Source organism: Triturus cristatus, chromosome 9 (genome assembly GCF_964204655.1).
Source record: "Triturus cristatus chromosome 9, aTriCri1.1, whole genome shotgun sequence".
Lineage (NCBI taxonomy): Eukaryota > Metazoa > Chordata > Amphibia > Caudata > Salamandridae > Triturus > Triturus cristatus.
In genome coordinates, this window is record NC_140592.1 from 1196113253 (window position 1) to 1196133369 (window position 20117).

Genomic DNA, 20117 nt, shown 5'->3' on the forward strand with positions numbered 1-20117 from the left:
GACGATGACGAGGGAAGGCGGCTCCTTTGCCCTGTGTCGTGGAGGTTTTGGCGTCTTACTTTTGATTCCTGTAAAACTCATCATATTCAATCAATAACTCAATTTTGCCAAGGAGGATTTTTTTTCTATCCTTTGTGGCTTTTTCCTCCTGAATGGAACCATTTTAATGATACACTGGGCACCTTTCACGTGTATTTTAAGTGTAGTTCCCATGATGTATTGTCTGAGGATGACTGGAACGAAATTGGAGTGTGCAACTTCACCTTCAGACAAGCTCCTGCCCTTTGGGGGAGTTTTTGGTTGGTTGCTAGGGCCAGGAGTTAGCACCTGTGAGCTGTTGGACACCAATTCTCATGAAGTGTGCAGCAGGTGCTGGTCCCTTCAACAGAACACAGGGGGTGGCTTAACGGCTAGAGTAGCCGACCTCGAAGCTGGGGAACCATGTGTCAGTCTGGTGTGAGGTTCAAGCATCCTGTGATTCTGGGCAAATGACTTGATCACCCCGTGCATGGAAAAAAAAGAATGTGTCCATCTGTAATGCGACTGAAGCTCATTTAAAGTGCTCTGATACCTTCCGGTCGAATTCGCGCTATATAAAACTGCAAAAAAGTTTTAATAAAAATAAAATATATTTCTGGTACACTGGTGTCAACATTGACTGGATTTGAAAACTGAAGCAAAGACAAACGCACAGTGAGTCTGGACTGCATTAACCATGATGCGTTGCTTAGGAAGGACCAGAACAATGTGAACAGTGGGCAACTCCACCTTTAGATTCCGAACAACTGTGGACATTGCAAAATGATTGTCATCATTGCAAGACCATTGCAAGAACTACAACTGCGAGGCCGCGAATAGAAAGCTTTGGATATTTCTAAGTCTAGGGCAGGCTGTTTAATAAAAAGTGTACACAGAGGAAAACTATGGGGCAGATTTACAAGAAAGTGACGCATCTGTACAGATGCGTCACTTTCCCTGCGCCACCCTTAGAAACCATTGCGCCACCATAGATGCGCCGTATTTACAATACGGCGCACTATGGCGCATGGATTGACAGATGCGTCAGAAATTCTGACGCATCTGTTGGCGGAAAAGTCGCGCATTTGCTGGAGTCGTGTCGCAAGCACGACACAACTGCAGGAATGCATTATGAGGCCTATTCCCACTACACTGCGTCACTACTTACGCCTGCTTGAAGCAGGCGTAAGGTTTTGACGCAGTGGCGTCCTAAAAGTGGCGCAGTGAAATCTTATAGATTTCACGGAGTCACTTTTACGAGGCCTTCCTGCGTGGGAACGCCCACCCTGCATACATTATACCTGATAGAGGTATAATGTGATGCAGGGCTTTAAAACGTGACGCATCTCCCTAGATGCTTCACGTTGTAAATAGGCCGCATTGTGACACAACTGCAGCGCAAAAGTCACGCAAGGGGCTTGTAAATCTGCCCCTAAATTTACAAGTAACATTCTGAAATTAAGGCGAAATAGAGGCAGGAATATTTACAGGCCAGAAATATCTATAGGAGCTGTATGAAGGCTTCTAAGGTAAAGTATAATGGCGCAATGAAAAGCGGGCATGCATAAGTAATTCTGTGTGAAGTAAAAATATCAAGAAATGTCACAGATTCGTTTTACAGTCCACATGCAAAGATCACAAAAAACCCAGATCTTATCCCACAGGAATGTTGCTCCAAGCACATTGCACAATTGTATGAGATAAATAAAGGAAGTATTATATTAGATCCCAATTTGATTTCTATACAGTCCAGTGTAGACCCCAAGAAAAATTAAAATACTATTGAACATAAATCTAGAGAATTAAAATGTACATGGGCATCTGGATCAAATGTTTACCTACTTCAGTTTTTAAATTCATCCACATTTTTTCTGTTTCCACTGTTTCTGTTTCCACTTGCAAAGGTAGTATTTTGATTTCTATTTGGGAAAAAGGACTGCGTATAAGAACGTAAAATTAAAGACTGATTTATCCGTTGGACAGCGAGGGCAGGTTCTGTACATGTTACATTTAGAACATTCGATTCAATGTATTCATCAAAAGATATGATTCCTAATTAAATGTCCGGATTCAGAAACAGAAGTACCACTGACAACTTAATAACAAGCGTTTACCTAGAGAAAAACACAATCAAAAAGGCAATTCATTGTATTCTTATTTAGTGACCTAGTCAGCAACTTCAGCTCAAATGAATAGAACGACTTTGCACAAAACTGTTGGCTACAGGTATTGATAATGTGTGTCTCAATCAAATCAAAGCAAAAGACACACAATTGATGGACGGAATGCAGAATAAATCAACAAATTCACCCCCAATCAAGAGATCTGGGTTAAATCCATCATTATTTTGCTCACCATGCCACCCCAGTTTAGAGCTGGCCATATTGCAAATCAGTCTTGACCCTGTGCCTCATGGGAACAGTTCAGCCTGAACTGCCAACCCAGGCCCACCCTGGCCCGGAAAAATGCATCCTAGGACCAGTTTCGGGCATTCATCCCTCACAGCCCAGGCTGGCTAGAAGCCAGTGGCACAGTGAGCCTGGGATCCACGTCAGGACATACCCGGCGCGAAAGCAAAAGACACACAATTGATGGACGGAATACAGAGCAAATCAAAACATTCACCTCCAGTCAAGAGATCTGGGGTAAATCCATCATTCTTTTGCCCACCATGCCACCACAGTTTAGACCTGGCCATATGCAAATCAGTCTTGACTCTGCGCCTCATGGGAATACAGTCCAGTCCGAACTGCCAAGTCTGGACTGTTCCCATGAGGCGCAGGGTCAAGACTGATTTGCATATGGCCAGGTCTAAACTAAACTGGGGTGGCATGGTGAGCAAAAGAACGATGGTTTTATTGAGTGGGGGAGAATGTTTGATTTGCTCTGCATTCCGTCCATCATCTGTGTGTCTTTTGCTTTCTCAATCAAATCAAGGAATTCCCTACAAATACCATGGTTCGGGTGTAATCAATCATAATTTGGGCAGCACAATGAGAGTCAGTCCTGGAAGATGCCTTAAAACAAGGCTGTGTGCTGGACGGAACGCTTTCTAATGTATGCATAGCTGATTTGTCCGTATAGATAAACACTAGGGGCTAGATTTGTCAAAATGTCATGCAATGCAACACAGTAAGACAGTTTGCTGCGCTGTGTGACAGGGAGAGAGCTGGAATGTGATATATCAACTAAGATATGACGCATTCCTGCTCTCTCCCTGCGTTTGTGCTCTGAGTGCTGCATAACCCCAATGCAGGCACCCTTGATCCAAGGAGCAAGGGTGCATGTGTTACAGGCAGGATTGTTTTCGTGCAGGAAGGTCATCTTCCTGCACAAAAACAATCCTGCAGATTGCAGCACACATAGAAAGAGGAAACAATGAGGAGAACTGAAGATATTTCTCTTTGTTACGCCTCTGTTGGGAAAGCGTACCATTTTGATACAATCCCAGGATTTCTAACCTTAGCAAATCTGCGATTGCATCAAAATTCATGGGTGAATGTATGGGAATGCCCATGCTACAGCCAAGGAATGCAGCGGTGGTGCCTCCATAAGGGCAAAGGAGCATCACCCACACTGCTGCCAGCACAGCAAACATGAAAAATAAAAAGGTAAAATGATTTTATTACTGTTTTATTTTTCAGTGCCGCTTGTCAGCCCAATCCAAGTGTTGGGCGGGGCCATTGCTGCTGACTGGCACAGGGGAGGAGGAATGGTGCACAACTAAAGTTTAAAGTGCACAGGTCACTTTGGCCAGCTCTCTTGCGACAGCCAGCCTAACATGCTTACTTTGAATCGCTCCAACCCGAGCTGTCTTAGACAGCTGGGTGGAGGGCATGCCATGGCCTCTAGTTTCTATAGGAGCGCTGATCCAGCCCACTCCAACCAATCCTAGCGCTTCTCTCATGCTGGTTAACGGAATGAGAGCAGCGTCTGGATTGATTAGGGGAGTTGGCTCCGAGACCCCTTGCTGCCTCTTTGCAATGGTCTGCGGCAGAGATCCGAGAGGAGTGGATAGTTACATTATATATATTTTTGCACTGTTTTACATATTTGTACACACTGCCAGGCAATGTAAGAAACTCTCAGTGCCTTCAGCCTCAACTTCAGAGTCCTTACTTGTGGCCCGTTATAAACACTATTTATAACGGACCACGATTGAGAGCTTTGGGGTTGCGCCTAACGGAATTTCTGGAGTGCCCGCCTGATCGCACCTCCACTTTCGAAAGCTGTAAGTCGCCACTGATGGAATGCCTTACCAACGCAGAGTAAAATAAGGCGGCAATCTTGCGTTACTTTGGATTTACAAAGTCACGCAGAGCCATGCAAGGTGCCTTTGTGTGGCTTAGTAAATTTCACCTAAGCCCATGCGTTGTGTTGCTTCACCTTGTGCGACGCAACTGGAATGCAAGGGCTTAGTACATCTTACCCTCGAGCACCGTCCTCAAGCTTGGCTCGTTAGATTTGTCAGTCTTGATGTATTTGTCAATCTGTTACGGCATCTGTTAACATTAAAACACTGTAACAATGTAACTGAACATAGACACTGGCAAGACACAAATAGTTTGGAAAAGGTAGGAATAGTTACAAAGGGTGCCTTGATTGGACAACTTTTAAATGAAGTTAAGAACTATTGTTCCTCAGGTAGCGCATTCTTCATGTTTGCCTATTTCGAAACACAATCGCACTATGATTCTGAGTTCCTCATGGAAGTCTAGCTACTGTGCAAACCATCGTATGCACAGGTGTCAGACTTATAAATTTGTTGATTTTCCACCAGATAAATGCAATTTACAGGGTGTAAAAATCTCAGCAAATATTAGGACAGGGAGATTTTGGTGCAGTTAGCACAAACATTTGCAGGTTATGCCCCATTTTGAGAATAAATCTCACAATTGCTGATATTTATCGCATCCGATAAATAACTACCAGGCTCTAGTTATTCGGTGGGGGCAATAAATAAGAATCCAATGAAGCAGGACTCATAATTGAGACCACAAACATGGCGGGTTGTCAGCAGGACTCTTGGTGAAGGCCATGACCGCTCAATGGATGTCCACCTTACCTTATTCCAGTTCTGTATACAATGGCTTACTAGACAAACGCTTGATCACATGGGAGTGTTTAACTTAAGAGGGGCTTAGTCACAGGAATTGATCCAGTTAGAGCTTGGTGTGATTGAGAGGGGCCAATTGGCAGCTAAAATGGACTTGTATACTTTCTGTCCCCAAAGGTTTCCCCTCAGAAGATTCTGGCTGCTCATATTTGCCATTCTATAGAGGGTTTGAACCCATTTAGCTCCTGTGCGTTGCATGATCATTTGCCCCCTTTAAAAAATCACTATAATTTAGCAAGTGTATGCGATGAGGAACATTATCCTTAAATGAGAAGGGAGTTCTGATAAGGAAAACAACAAAAGAACGTAGTATAGAAACGAGTTGCCATGAAGAAGGAATAGCAAAAAAGCAAGATGAACAGCTATTAACAGTTACATATTTGATATATATAGTTACAGTTATAAATTAATCTGACTATCCCTTTAACAAATAACGTCAGAAAGAGTTATTTGAAATAGGCTTGAGGCACTTAGATTTTTTTATATACTACGATTTTTTGGAAAGGTGGAGCATTTAATGGTGATCATTTTTGTTGCCTGTGTACTTTGGATTTTGAAGCTCTGCCTCACCTTTTATGTATTTGGCCAGTATGACCAGATATGAGGAAGGGGTGCTTAATACATGATTTAAGATCCAATAAGATTACAATATTGCAGAACACTATTACATTTTATAATGTTTGTCAACACAATAATCAGCTGTCCTGTTTGGTGCGATTTTTAGTTATTGCTAGTGGAGGATTGCACTCTGTGTAATGAAATAGTAAAGTAAAGTTAATGTATGCACTTACTCATTGAAGTAGTACAGGAGTAATGCAGTTTGTGAATCTACTGTAATATATTTGAGATTTAAAACGTATTAAATGGAGTCTAAACTTTGTTTTATTTGTTGGCTATATTCTGTTTGATATTGAATTTACAATTGTTTCAATAAAGTATTCATGTGAATTGTAATCTGTTTGAACACACACAAACTTGTAAGTTTACTGTATTCACAGATCTTTGTAAGGCACATTCTCATCCTGGATACCATGCACAAGTTCTCATTTGTAGAAGGGCAGGGCTAAATTCGTTGTGTGGGCAGTAATGAGAGTAAACATCTATCGATCTGTATAGAGAAATGGGTTTCACTGTAGAGAAAAATATTTGAAAACATTAAATACTATTAGGAAGTATTCTCCACAGCATACATGCATACATTTTACATTTATACACGAGAAATACCTTTTCAAGTGACAGAAATGGAATTCACTAATGAATTCTAGAACTACGTCTGGAAAACTGTGATTCTTACCACTTTTTGGTGATCTCCTGGAATCTTCTTTGAATTCCAATATAGTCAGAAATGTAAATCAAACTTAGGGCTAATTCTACAGGAGTAAGTGCCTGACCTTTTTAGAATCCGATCTTATGTTGTCAACTACTTCAGTGTCTTTCCTTTACATCCATTTAGTGTACAATTCGTCACCTCAACAACAGTACATATGAAACTCCTTTTCAAATTCGTTTCTCATTGTTCTTCGTCTGTTCTAGCAACCCTTGTACGGGGTGATCTGAACATTCATTTAAATTCCAGTAATGGTCATTATACCAATTTGTTTAACCACTTTAAATGGTTTCATCCTCGTATATAATTCATCAAGAGGTGGTTCTCGGCTATGTTCCTGATCTGATTAGAATGTCTCCCATTCTCAAATGGATCTCAATCTGGTCTAATCCTGATTTGGTGTTAAATAAAGAGATCATATGAGATTGCATGACTCTAGATAGGGCAAGTAGTATACCATGTTTGAGACATTTGAAAAGCACGGCGTAGTGGTTAGGTCTACCAAACTTGTTTGACAGCCCAGAAAATATATGTAAAAAAGATCTTGTGTGAGCCAAGACCTCATTTCAGTGCATAGCGTCATCAGAAAGAGAGGCCTTGGAATTATTGAAACCCACTGTCCGTGCTCACCAGCTTCTAAAAACGTCCTATTTTATGAAGCCTTACTTGGATACTGTTACCAAGTCCCAACATCGTTTTCTTTTGACGAGATTTAGGTTTAATTATTATTGTTTTTTTCTGGCTGATCCTTTAGGCTGGGCCAAGATAGAAGACCTTGGTCCTTGCTCATGCGATTGTTTTTCGAGGCAGGATAGTATGCATTTTGTCTTATTCTGCGACTTTTATTTACCTATTCGCAGGCATTATATTCTTACAGTTTTTAAACAATAAAGGTTTTTTGCAGGCGAGACCAGCTCTTTTATACTTGCAATTGCTGAGGAATCCTTGGGAAACTTACAGTACTGCCAGCTTTTTAGTAGCAGCAGTTAGAGCAAGGAAAAAAAGGAAGTAGCAACTAAAACAGGTTTCTGTGTCCGGATTCTGTTATGTATTTTTTGCCCTATTGCACATAAAATGTTTTTATATTGTCTGTATTTTATAGTGATATTTGCATATTAGGAATGTGGCGATGTTATATTTATGGATGATTTTATGTAATAATTCTTTTTACTCTTGTAATATCGATGAGTATTTTTTAAAATACTTTAATGGTTTTTAATAATAACCGAATAGAGTAATTAAAAAAAAAATGGTTTCATACTGTCACCTGATCTGTCCCAATATTTTACTATTCCCATACATTCACATAGATAGATCTCTGATATATTAGTACTTGTGGTCTCGGGGTCAGGGTTCAGCCACCCCATTCAGTGCACACTGCCATGAAATGACTAATGCATCTAGCAACTTTTCATTCTCCTTCCTTGCCAAAATGAAGTTCTCAAATCCTTCCTTCTAAAATCCTATACATGTATGCGTGCTTAACTAACCCGTTCTAAATTGGTGAGGTGGAGCACGGCTCAGAGCTAGACCTGGTAATCTGGCCGAACATTATAAGCACGCTGAACTTAAATGACCCCCTTAACTGTTGAGGCTTTTTCACCCCAGTGCTGATGGTTTGTGGATTCCTCTGGAGGGGACTAAGAAAATAGCTAAAATATAGCTGCGTTTTGAGTTTTTGGGAAAAAAACTGGAAAAAAGTGTTTTTCAAAAAGTGAGTTTTTGGTCCTAAAAATGGTATCAACGAAAGGGTTGCTGTGTTAAAGTGACCATCTTCCCAGCTTTCAGCAACATGCAGAGTTGAATCAAAAAACCTAGTTATTTTACCACAGGGTTGGCATTTTTCAAAGAGGTAGGCAATTCTTCCTAATTTTCGTGCTTTCAACCAACTTCCAGTTTGTGGTGGAAACTGGTGGAATGCTTTAATTCATTTCAGCCACTGTTAATTACTCGGGCCGCATCCCAGTCCATCACTTTTTTGTGTATGTTAATGTGTTGCTGTAAGTGGGACGGGTATACCCAGAGGTGGGTTCTGTGCACACTTTGTCACTGGAACCAAGCTATATCTGGCCGATATGCCCAAACTAGGGCGAAACTGGTCCTGGGTTGCTTGTGTTCCGGTTCAGGGAATACCTGTCGTTGCAGTTTGGGCAAGACTGTGTTCCCATTGTAGCAGGGTCAACATTGATTTGCATATGGCTGGGTCCAAACTGAGGTGTACAAAATAACAATTGACTGGGATGCCGCCCAAGTAATTACCAGTGACTGAGATTAATTCAAGCATTCCATCCCTCTCTTTTTTGTATAGGCATGTGTGTCACCATAACTGGGACAGGTATGCCCAGATGTGGTTCTCGTGCACATTGTGTGACTGAAACCACACTATAGAGGGCTGATGAGCCCAAACTAGGGCGAAACGCTGAAACCAGTCTATACCGTGGTTGATGAGCTCAAACTAGGGTGAAACTAGCCCTGGGTAGTTTGTGTTCCGGTTCAGGGAGGACCTGGCCTGACAGTTCAGGCTGGACTGTTCCCATTGGAGCATGGTCAAGACTTATTTGCATATGGCTGGGTGCAAACTGCGGTGACATGCTGTGCATAATAACGATGAACTGGGATGAGGCCCGAGTTATTACCAGTAATTGAGAATAATTCAAACATTCTATCCATCACTTTTTTGTGTACATTTTTTAAAACTAGACACTTAGGGGAATTCAAGGTGGAGTGACCTGCATGGCTCTCACCAGTTTTTTTTACCCAGAAGCCCTTAGAAACCTCAAACCTTTACTGTAAAGATACATTTTATTCACATTTCAGTGAGGAAATTTGTGAAATTAGTGGGGAGCCACAAATTTCCTACCGCCACACATTCCCCTAAGTCTCCTGATGAATATGGTACCTTACGTCTGTGGGTAGGTCTAGCGCCTTCAACAGGAAAGAGCCCAAAACACAACATGGACACATCACATTTTACTCCGAAAACTGACCCTTTAAAAAAACACAAATGTGGGTAGCTGTGGATTTTAGGGTTGAGCTTTTTTTAAACAAGACAACGGGGGAAAATCAAGGGTGGGATGATAAAGCATTAATCCCACAAGGCTTTCTTACTCCCAATGCCCTGAAAGCCTCAAATTGTGCCTAAAATCACACATTTTCCCCACATTTCTGAGTTGGAAACTTCTAGAATCAGCAGGAATCTACATAATTCCTACAAACCATTGATATCCCACTTATTGCAATAAAACGGTTGCCCCACTTGTGTGGTTAACTCCGCCATGGCCAGTCCCAAGCCTGGCTGTGAAAGGAGGAACATTATGTGTGGGGGCTAGCTACACAACCATGTAAAAAATCCTAGCTATAGAAATGTCAACCAAAAGACATTCTAGCCTAGGAGCAAGAGGAATCTTCTTCATGGAGATCTATGATGCCTTGTGGTGAAAGCCAGAGATCCCTGGGAGCCACAAAACTGATACACCTGCTTTCGACCAAGATCAACACAATTGGGACATGGAATGTGAGGACAGGCAAGACAGCCCAAGTGACAACAGAGATGAAAATCTACAACCTTGCCCCGCTTGGCATCAGCAAGACTAGATGGCCATAGTCCGGACAGAAAAGAGTGGCTACAGTAGGAATGCTAATGTATTCTAGACATGAGAAAGAGAACGCCCCACACACTTAATAAGGAGCTCTAATTATATCGCCAGCAGCCAAAAGAGCTCTGGTTGGTTGTGAATCCCACATGAATGTTATTCAATGCTATGCACCTACAAATGACAACAAAGAAGAGGAAAAAGAACAGTTTTACAACAGACTCCAGTCCATCCTGGGGAAATACCTTGAGAGAGACATCACCATACTGATGGGGGACCTCAATTCCAAATCTGGAAGCGACAATACCGGATAGGAAGAAGCCAGGGCTGGTCCATGTTTGGATGGATAGCAACTGTCTTAAATTAAATGCAGAGAAGACTGAAGTTTTATTATTCAGACCACAAGAATCTTTTTGGGTTTCGTCAGTCTTGCCAACAAATTTGGGCCCCATTTCCCTTCCAGCGGAACAGACCTGAAACTTGGAAGTCATTATTGACACTAAAATCAATTTTTCAGATCATGTGAATAAACTCACTTCTTCTACGTTTAACACACTTAGAATCATTAAAAAAGTCATCCCGTTCATACCTGATAATCTGCTAAATATATTAGTTACCTCTCTAATCCTGTCCAAGATAGATTATTGCAACAGCTTGCTGGTGACTACCCATAAGTATAATATAAATTAACTACAGGTTCTACAAAACACTGCGGCTGGAACTTTGTTGAAAATTCCCAAGTTTTGCTCAGTATCGCATGAGCTAAAAAATTTAGATTGGCTCCCCATAAAACAAATAATGACTTTTAAGGCTTTATGCCTAGCATATAAGGCAGTCCATGGTCTCGGTCCGGATTTTCTGAAGCAGAGTTTTAAACAATATTTCCCTACCAGAAATCTTCAGTCAGCATAGGCACAGTTATTAATAGTGCCTAGATTCATACTTGCACGATGGGGAGGCAAAAGCATTGTGCATGAAGCTTCTAGAATATGGAACTTACTTCCTCTTGGTATAACAACAGCACCCAGCCTCCTTGCTTTTAGGAAAGTGGTAAAAACCTGGTTATTCAGGATGTAGTGCATCATTTACCCTCTCCTGATACTTGCATTAATTCTGCTACAGCGCTTAGATGCCTCAGGGTAGTAATGCGCTTTATAAGCTTAAATAACATAACATAACCATGGCCATGGCGACATGAACGAGAATGGTGAAAGGCTCGCAGATCTCTGCACCCTGAATAGTCTGCATAGGCAACAGTATATTCCAACACAAAAGAATAAACAAAGCAACATGGGTGTCTCCAGACCATTCAAAAGAGAATCAGATCAACCATGTAAGCATTGCCAAGAAGTTCAAGAGGTCCCTGCAGGATCTGAGAGCAATGAGACGAGCGGACATGTCATCAGAACATCACCTTGTCATGGTCACAATAAAGCTAAAGCTGAAGGAAGAATGGGTGGAACCGACAAACCAACTCTGTCACTTTCAGCAACAAGTTTTAAGTCCTGCAAGAACTAGAGATTGACAAAGAGCCAGAAGAAAGTCAGAGAAGATTAAAGAAACAGTGACATCAACCGGTCAGGAGGTACTGGATCCCAAGAAACACCAACATAAAGAATGCTTCTATACCGAGACACTATGCAAAATCCAATAGAGAAAGTAAAAGAAAGCTGCAGTCAACACCAGCTGAACAAGAGCTGAAAAAGCGAAAGCTCAGGCCAAATACACTGAAACCAACAAGTAAGCAAAGAGACGCTTAAGAGCTGACAAGTGAAGATTCATTGATGGTCTTGCCAGAGAAGCCTAGGAAGCAGCAAACCTAGGAAATGTGAAAGAACTTCACGACTTAAAGAGGAAACTCTCCAGCAGATTCAGCAAGCCACAAAGACCTGTTTAAGACATACCTGGGAAGAAAATTATGGGCAACGAAGTCCAACAATGAAGATGGGGAGAGCACTTTGAAGAATTGCTGAAACAGCCCATGCTGCAGTTTCCATCAGACACATAGTTAGCCAACAAGGACTTGCCAATCAACTGCAGCAGACCAACCAAGGAAGAAACATGGAAAGTCATCAAACATCTGAGAAATGGGAAGGCAGCAGGACCTGGCAACATTCCTGCCGAGGCACTGAAGGCATACATTGAAACATCAGCAGACATGCTGTACCCCATGTTTGGAAGGATCTGGGAAGAGGAAGAGGAACATGTGCCATTAGAGTGGAAGGAGGGATATCTCATCAGGATCCCCCAAAAAGGTGACCTGAGTAACTGTGCAAACTACTAACTCTTCTTTCTATCAATCGCAGGCAAAGTGTTCAACAAAGTCATCCTGAACAGAATGAACAAGTCGACACTCAGTTGTGAGACCAGCAAGCTGTCTTCCACAAAGATAGATCCAGCACAGACCAGATTGCAACACTACACATCATCATTGAGCAGTCTGGGGAATGGCACTTCCCCATCTATGTCAGATTCATCAACTATAAGAAGGGATTTGACAGAGTAGACAGAGAGATCTTTTGGAAACTCCTCCACCACTAAGGTGTGCCAGATAAACTAGTAAGAATCATCAGAAACTCTTACAAAGGAATGATCTGAAAGATAGTCCATGGGGACAACTCGCTGAAGCCTTCCCAGTGATGACCAGAGTCCGCCAGGGTTGTTTGCTCTTGCCTTTTCTCTTCCTTCTGGCCATAGACTGGATCATAAAGACGTTCACAGCAGGAAGAAGAAATGGGATCCAGTGGACATTGTGGACACAGCTCGACAACATGGACTTTGCAGATGACCTTGCACTACTCTTGCATTCAGGAGAAGTCTGACAAGGTGCCAGCCACATCACCACAACTTGCCTCAACATTCACATGGGAAAACCAAGATCCTCAAGGCTAACATGGCCAGCACAGCTGCAGTCACTCTTGCAGGCGATACACTGGAAGAGGTTGAGGCCTTCATCTACCTTCATCTTGTGGAAGAGGTGTGGCGGAGCGGCCAGAGCAACTGACGCCGGAACCCGGGGGCTCATGGTTTGATCCCCAGTGCCGGCGGCAGATCAGCCCAGCACCATGTGACTCTGGCAATAGCTCGCTTAATCTTCCCGGGGGCCCCCAGCGCCTTGACACCTTCCGGTAATTGTTCACGCTTTACAAATACTGGACATTTACATTTTACATTTACCTGGGCAGTGCGATATACAAGCAGGGCCAATGTCAAGGCAAAAATCCGCAAAGCAAGGGCTGCCGTAATTCAGCTAAAGAAGATTTGGAGCTCCAAGGACCAAACGCGGCATACAAAACCAGGATTTTTAACACCAATGTAAAATTGGTCCTTTTGTATGGAACAGAAACTTGGAGGACGAACAATGACCACCACCAACAAAGTCCAGACGTTCATCAACACCTGTCTGAGGACAATCGTCCAAATCCACTGGCCAAACACTATCAGCAACATCGACCTATGGCTACAGACTTCCCAACTCCATGCCAATGAAGAATCATGAAAAGACACTGGGGCTGGATCGATTACAATCTCCACAACTCATGTCAAACACCACAAGGCAAGCCCTGACTGCAACCCTCAAAGGAAAAAGAAAAGAGGAAGGCCAAGAAATTCCTGGCGCCAAGCCCTCAAGGCTGACTGGTGGAGATGTGCTACACTTGAAGTCATATTGAAAGAACGCCCCAAGACAGAATGGCCTGAGAGTCCAGGCTGATGGCTTATACCCCAGGAGGTGTAGTACGCAAAAAAAAAACATGTGTGACTGGGCCTAGTGCTCACAACAGGAACAAATCATACCAAGGTAATTGGGAGTTCCCTGAGAGGGGCTTGGGCTGCTGGGCCCAAACTCTGAAATCAAAAAAGGAAACCCTTTGGTGCGAGCTGCAGAGGATCATTTGAAGCCTTCACCAGTATTGGCCAAAGGCCGGCAGATGCACTGGGGAGTTCCACTCTGAAAAGGTTAATGTGAAGTGTGATCATGTTTACTATCCTTTGCTTTGCTTTGTTTTTTTGTATGTGATGTGCTGAAGGTTCACCAAAGTGTTGTCTGGGGAGGATATGACGGAATAAAGAACTGGTTGGGTAGGTAGGAATGGGAGTATTTACACAGAAGAGAAGGTGTGCATGTTATTCATGGTATACAGCTAACGGGCTCAGAGGATAATGCAGAAATGGGGATGAGCATTGAAGAATGAATGTGTGTGAGAAAGAGGCACTTTAATCTAGCCTTACTGGCCCCTTCACTAGGCCCTTTGTGTGCATACCTAAAGGTTGGCTGAAAGCAATGGAATCTTTGAGTGAGTGAACAATACCTTTCCTCCCTCCCTCCATGAGATCAGTTAGAAGAAATGAACTGAGGGAACCCCCTTATCCTACTTTGCATTTTCTCTCCTAACCCCTGCATGGCTGAGCTGCAGCACAAGGTCAGCAGATATCTCCTTGCTTTGTGTGAACGAGTGGAGAAGATGTAATAGTGGCAGGAAAATTGATGCATAAGTTACACCCAGCAAAAAGTGGCCTCTGGTCCATGCTGTATACCACCGTTAAGGTAAAGGCATGTGCAGATTTCTGAAACAGTGGGTGGGACTCACAAATAAGGATGGGAAGGAATCCTTAACTGACAGTGGTAGCTTTGACATGGAACATTTGAATAATTTTGAAAAAGAAAGTGAAGGATTCTAAAAATATAGCAAATGCAGAAAACTTTCCAATGTTTCTGAATTGTTATAAGAAAGTAAACAAGCATGATTCCCAAGTTCCTGATATGAAGCAGGCTCAGGAGAGACTGGAATACTATCTAACCATCCCAGCAACAGAGCTCGGCCGTGTGCTCCTACTGCCACACCTCCTCCTCATCTATTTTACCAGATCACTGAACCACAAGAAAAAAAGAAAGAAAGTGAGGACGGACAACAGAGAGGAGTTATTGGATATTTAAAACTTTCATATGCCAGCTAAAGGAGCTGGGGGTGTGCCAGTGGATGTGCCCAGAAACGAGGCAGCACCAGCGGGACCGCCAGTGGAAGAAGCACAAGAAGGTGACACACACACAAGTTCTACAATATGAGCGACTGACAGTACAATGCTAGAAGGAAGCATGCATTTAGCAAGCCAAGACGTGACAACAATAGAACGGTCCAGACCTAGATTTCATCAAGACTCAGCTGGCCATAGGGATCCCTGTGAATGCGGCCCTACTATCAGCCAAGACAATTTAAGGTGGAGCATTGAGGTACGGCTAGTAGTAGAATACTAAATGAGAGGGAAAATGCCTCCTATCCCTCTAGTGACGCAGCTGATGAAAGTACATCTTTGACATCCCAGAATAACCTTCTTCCGTTGAGGGACTACCCAAGCCACGATGATGGAATTACTGTTCATGTTACCTGGAGTCCCTTCTGATTGGATGAAAATTAAGAAACAATCTTGAAAAAACCTACACAGCTGTGAGAATAATTTCAAAGTGTATGCAAAGCTAACTGGGTCAACGTGAATCAACTATTGCATTTGGGCATGCCATGTGAAGTATGGGACCTCTTGATGGAGTAGCGGTAGTGGCTGAGACAGGACCCCACTGATGAGGGGAAACCAAATGCAGTGAAAGATGCTTTGCGGAAAGCAATTGCAGAAGTGTGCTCAGTGAAACTTAATGGAGTAAGATTTTGAATTGTAAACAAATCTAAGGAGAGTCACAAGCAGATTACTTAGACTGGGTTAAGGATGTGTTTTAGAGCAATTTGAGCATTGTCCATCAGCTCTATATAGATTTACGCACAATAAAATAGGAACCTGTAGAATGTGCCCAATGACATTCTGAGAAGTACACATAGAAACCTGTGCCTGGTGCTGCTTTCCCGACGTGTTCGTGGATTGAAAGATACTGTAAAACTATGTTCAGTTGGAGAAATAAATACCACCAGTATTTTACTCTTTTTGTGAATCAGGCCTAATTTTATTTTCTGAGATTCAATCTTTCGAAGACTGAATGCCTTCCTATGGGGCAGCGGCAGAAAACCGCCGCTAAAGCGGCGATAATGGGCTTGATAATATGCTCCAGAGAATTCCAATAGAAGCCCATGTTGACACCAGAACATGGGCTTCTATGGGAATTTTCTGCAGCATATTATATCAAGCCCATTACCGCCGCTTTAGTGGCAGTTTTCTGCCGCTAAAGCGGTGATAATTTTAACGCCGTTTCTTGATAATATGCCCCCTTGTTTTTTCCACTTCATCTTCTCAGGCTCCATTCTTAGATTTTTTGGAGGGATTTTAAATTGAACTTCATATGCCACTATTATGCTACATCTCCCTCTTGCTTCTTTGAACGCTCCCTTTTTAAGAAGATTATGAGGCTGATTAGGATGGCGGGCGGAGGCACATCCCCAGTGCTGGCTGTGGCGGAAAATGCCCTTTTCCGCACTCCATCGGCTGTCCTTGCGTCCGCTGTATTACAATGGGCATAGATAACCCGTTACCCGTCGGCTGCGGTGTTTCTAGTTCCGCCAGAAATCTCCATCCGCACCGGTAGCGGACGGAGCCAATAGAGAGGTACCGCCGTGCGGAATGCGGTTACGACTGCCGGTCAAATCACGATGCCTCAAACAGCCCAACACACCGCAGCGGAGAATCCGGCCATACCGGGATGGCGGTGGCAATACTGCGGATAGCTCCATGTGTTCCTGACCGCTGGAAAAACGGCGGTCTTTGGCTTTTCCGCAGCAAATCTGACCGCCGCCAATTTTCAGCTTTTCCGGCGGTGAATCCTGGAATCCGACTGCCGCGGTAGGGTCTTTCAGGCAGTGCATCCTAATCTGACCGCCGGTTTTGCCATGGTACCTGCAGACGGTGCCTTTCCGCTATCACGGCGGTCGGGATCCTTTTCCGCCCGCCATTGTAATCAGCCCCTTAATCTTTTCTGTCTCCCTCAACCTTTGGAGTAAGAGTTGATTGTTTCTACACAACAGTAGACTGAATCAATCTTACATTATATCCTTGTCTCTAATAAAATTAAACAACATATAATCTGTATAGTCTGACATTACTCTATGGACACACAGACATACTCACACATAAACACTGATTATGGTAGCACTCAATCAAACCAGTACATAACTTTATTCGCTGTGTGCCTTTATTTAGGCTGTCTTCAGTCAGGCCCCCTTGCACTGTGATAGATATAGTCTTTAAATCTTTCATTTTCTTTTTCTTTTTTCATTTATCAGTAAAATACTGCCAGCAGCCCTATTCCTCTGTGGTGTGCAGCTGGCAAACAACAAGCACTGGCAAAACCAATTTGACTCGCCTATAGCACGGCTGAGAGTTAGAACAAAAGAAATGCTATGAGGTGACTAGCACTCGCCATGAGCGACAGTGATCCTTTTTCTTAGTATGGGATTATTCTCTGTCTTCACAAAAAAATGTTTTCCGGAAAACAACAATAAAACCTTGTCAGCAAACATAAACCAACAAGAAATCAAAATACACATGTATGAATCATTTGTTTTTTAATGGGGGCAGGAAAAGGCAAGACAAAGGCCGAGGGTGCTGGTAAAAACACAACTTAAGCAATACTAACAAAAATAAATGAGAAACGCTTTCCATAAATGGTTTGGAGAGTTTCGATCTACTTCAAGCCATCTGAAGTTGTCAGAAGCAAGAAGGATCATGGCATGTCTGCGATATCTGAAACTCACAAATACATAAAAGGCATTCAAGGAAAAAAACTCACTTGTCAAATTATCTTACCTTTGAGCTGAAGTTCGCCTTATTGACCCTGCATAAGGACAGTGCCAAAAAGACTACACAGAGCAGGGAGAACAATGCTGTCTGCATTTTTGTAGCATCTTGAAACATGTTGGTGCCACTTTTGGGTGTTTCTTTCCTGGTGGGATAGGAAGGGGCAAACAAAGAAGAGGGAGGGGGACGAGGTGGGGGGCAAAGAGGGCAAGCAACTACAGGGGAAGGTGCAGTTGAGGATTAGTCAAGCAACAACGCAGGCGTAGGATGGGGACAGGGCAAGCAACAATGTAGGAAGGGGGAGGCAGTAATGGGGTGGCAATAAAAGGAAAAAAAGTACCGCTAAGTGCTCCAGTGTAGGGACACACACACAAAGAGGAAGTGAAGTTGGAACTCACCGACCAAAGAGAAGCAAAGAAATGAGAGTGACGATGAAGCCAACCAATACTAAGCAATGGGTGGGCTCTAAGTCCCCTATAACTAAACAACTTGTTTTGCAAGCAACAGCGCATGCACTGTCTCAGGAGGAACCTGTAGGGCATAGGATGGGGAGTGAGGTGGCAAACTGTCAAGGAGGTGAAGATGCCCACCACAAATACCAAAGGGCAAAACAACTAACAATGTCCACAAAACGTTTAGGTTCATTAGAGTGAAGGCAGGAGAGTGTTTAAAGAGGGCGGGAATGGGTCCTGCCTGAGGGGAAACATCCTTTACCACACAGCCTTTACCATGCAGTCTTTACTACACAGGTGTGTACCACGCAGGTAAGTATTAATACCTTTACCCTGCAGTACTTTACCAGGTAGGTAAGTTTTTTTTAATAACATGCTTTTTGTGTTATGTTAAAAATGTATTTTAGGGTTTATGGATGAGTAGAGGTAAAGGGAGGTGAGGGTGTTTCAGGGTTTGGGGTGGATAAAGGTAGAGGGTGACTTTAAGAATATGTGCCGGTAAGGGTAAAAGGAGTTAAGGGTTACTGTAGGATTCAGGGTTGGGAATAGGTAATTGAGGTAAGGGTTCGTTTAAGGTTCGGGTGGGTAGAGGTAAAGGGAAGTAAGGGTGGTTTTAGGGTTCAGAGGTGGGTGAAGCTAAAGGGAGGTATGGGTCATTTCAATATTTGGAATGGGTAGAGATAAAGGGAGGTCTGGTGGGTTTAGTGTTTGGGGTGGAAAGAAGTAAGGGGAAGTAAGGGTCATTTTAGTTTTTAGCGGTGGGTGGGGGTAAAAGGACAGAAGGGTGATTTTAGGGTTTAGTGGTGGGTAGAAGTAAAGGGAGGTAATGATGATTTTAGGGTTTAGGGTTGGGTAGGTGTAGCAGGTGTTAAGAGTAATTTTTGGGTTATGGGGCAGGTATTGGTAATGGGAGGTAAGGGTGATTTTAGGGTTCAGGTTGGGTAGAGGTAAAGGGAGGTAAGGGGGATTTTAGATTTAAGAGGTTGGTAAAGGTAGAGAGAGGTTAGAGTTATTTCAGGGTTTACGGTCGGTAAAAGGAGATAAGGATGAATGTATGATTCGGGGTGGCTAGAGGTAAGGGTGATTGTAGGGTTTGAGGGATAGTTAGAGGTAAAGGGAGGTAAGGGTGATTTTATGGTTTGTTGGTGGATAGAGGTATGTTTGATATTAGGCTTATATTAGTTAAAGGGAGATAAGGGTGAAACATAAACCTTTTAAAAATGTAGTGTGTTTGATGATCAATAAAATATCCTCTAAATTATAAAAGAGGTGACCAACAAATAAGTAAATGTGACACAGCAGGAAACGTTGATTCAGAAAAACAAATATTGTATGGCAAAGTCTTAAACAAAGGGTCTATGTTTACAGTTTCATCATCAATAAAACTGCGAGGCGGCTAAAATGAAAATCTTGGATATTGATCACATGCAACATCTTTTTGTAATTGCTAGTTGTTTGCGATCAGGTCTTGGAAATACCGGAAGGCACAAGCTTCGATTGTAATGGTTTCAAGTTGTCTTGAAAGAAAAAGCAAAAAAGAAAGTACGACAATCCAATTGCAAGTGTAGCAGAAGAATAATCAATATAATCAATAAATCAATCAGTACTTGGTCCATGCTCCAGGGAACAAAACAAACACATTGAGACAAAGTGAAGCCCAAGTGTAGCCGGCACACGCTGGCACAAGCTCACAAATGAAAAGTAAGAAAAAAGAGTGACAATAAAGCCAACAAATGCTAAGTAGAGGGTGGAATAAAAAGGCTCTTTTTAGAATTAAAAAGTCTCTACGGGTGACCATGGGTATGATCTATCAGGCCTGTGGCCAGTGGGCTGCCATGTAATGACTTTCCACACTTGAATCCAGCTGGTCCTTGGCC

General features: G+C 42.8%; 1 long non-coding RNA gene across 1 annotated transcript in view; it reads right to left on the bottom strand.

Annotated features, from left to right (window-relative positions):
* Window positions 1-1866: 1866 nt before the first annotated feature.
* Window positions 1867-20117, bottom strand: part of LOC146799620 (uncharacterized) — a 215748-nt gene continuing 197497 nt past the window's right edge. The window contains exon 3 of the long non-coding RNA XR_014969290.1: window positions 1867-1937. This is a non-coding gene — a long non-coding RNA (uncharacterized LOC146799620). The remainder of the gene's footprint in view (window positions 1938-20117) is intronic.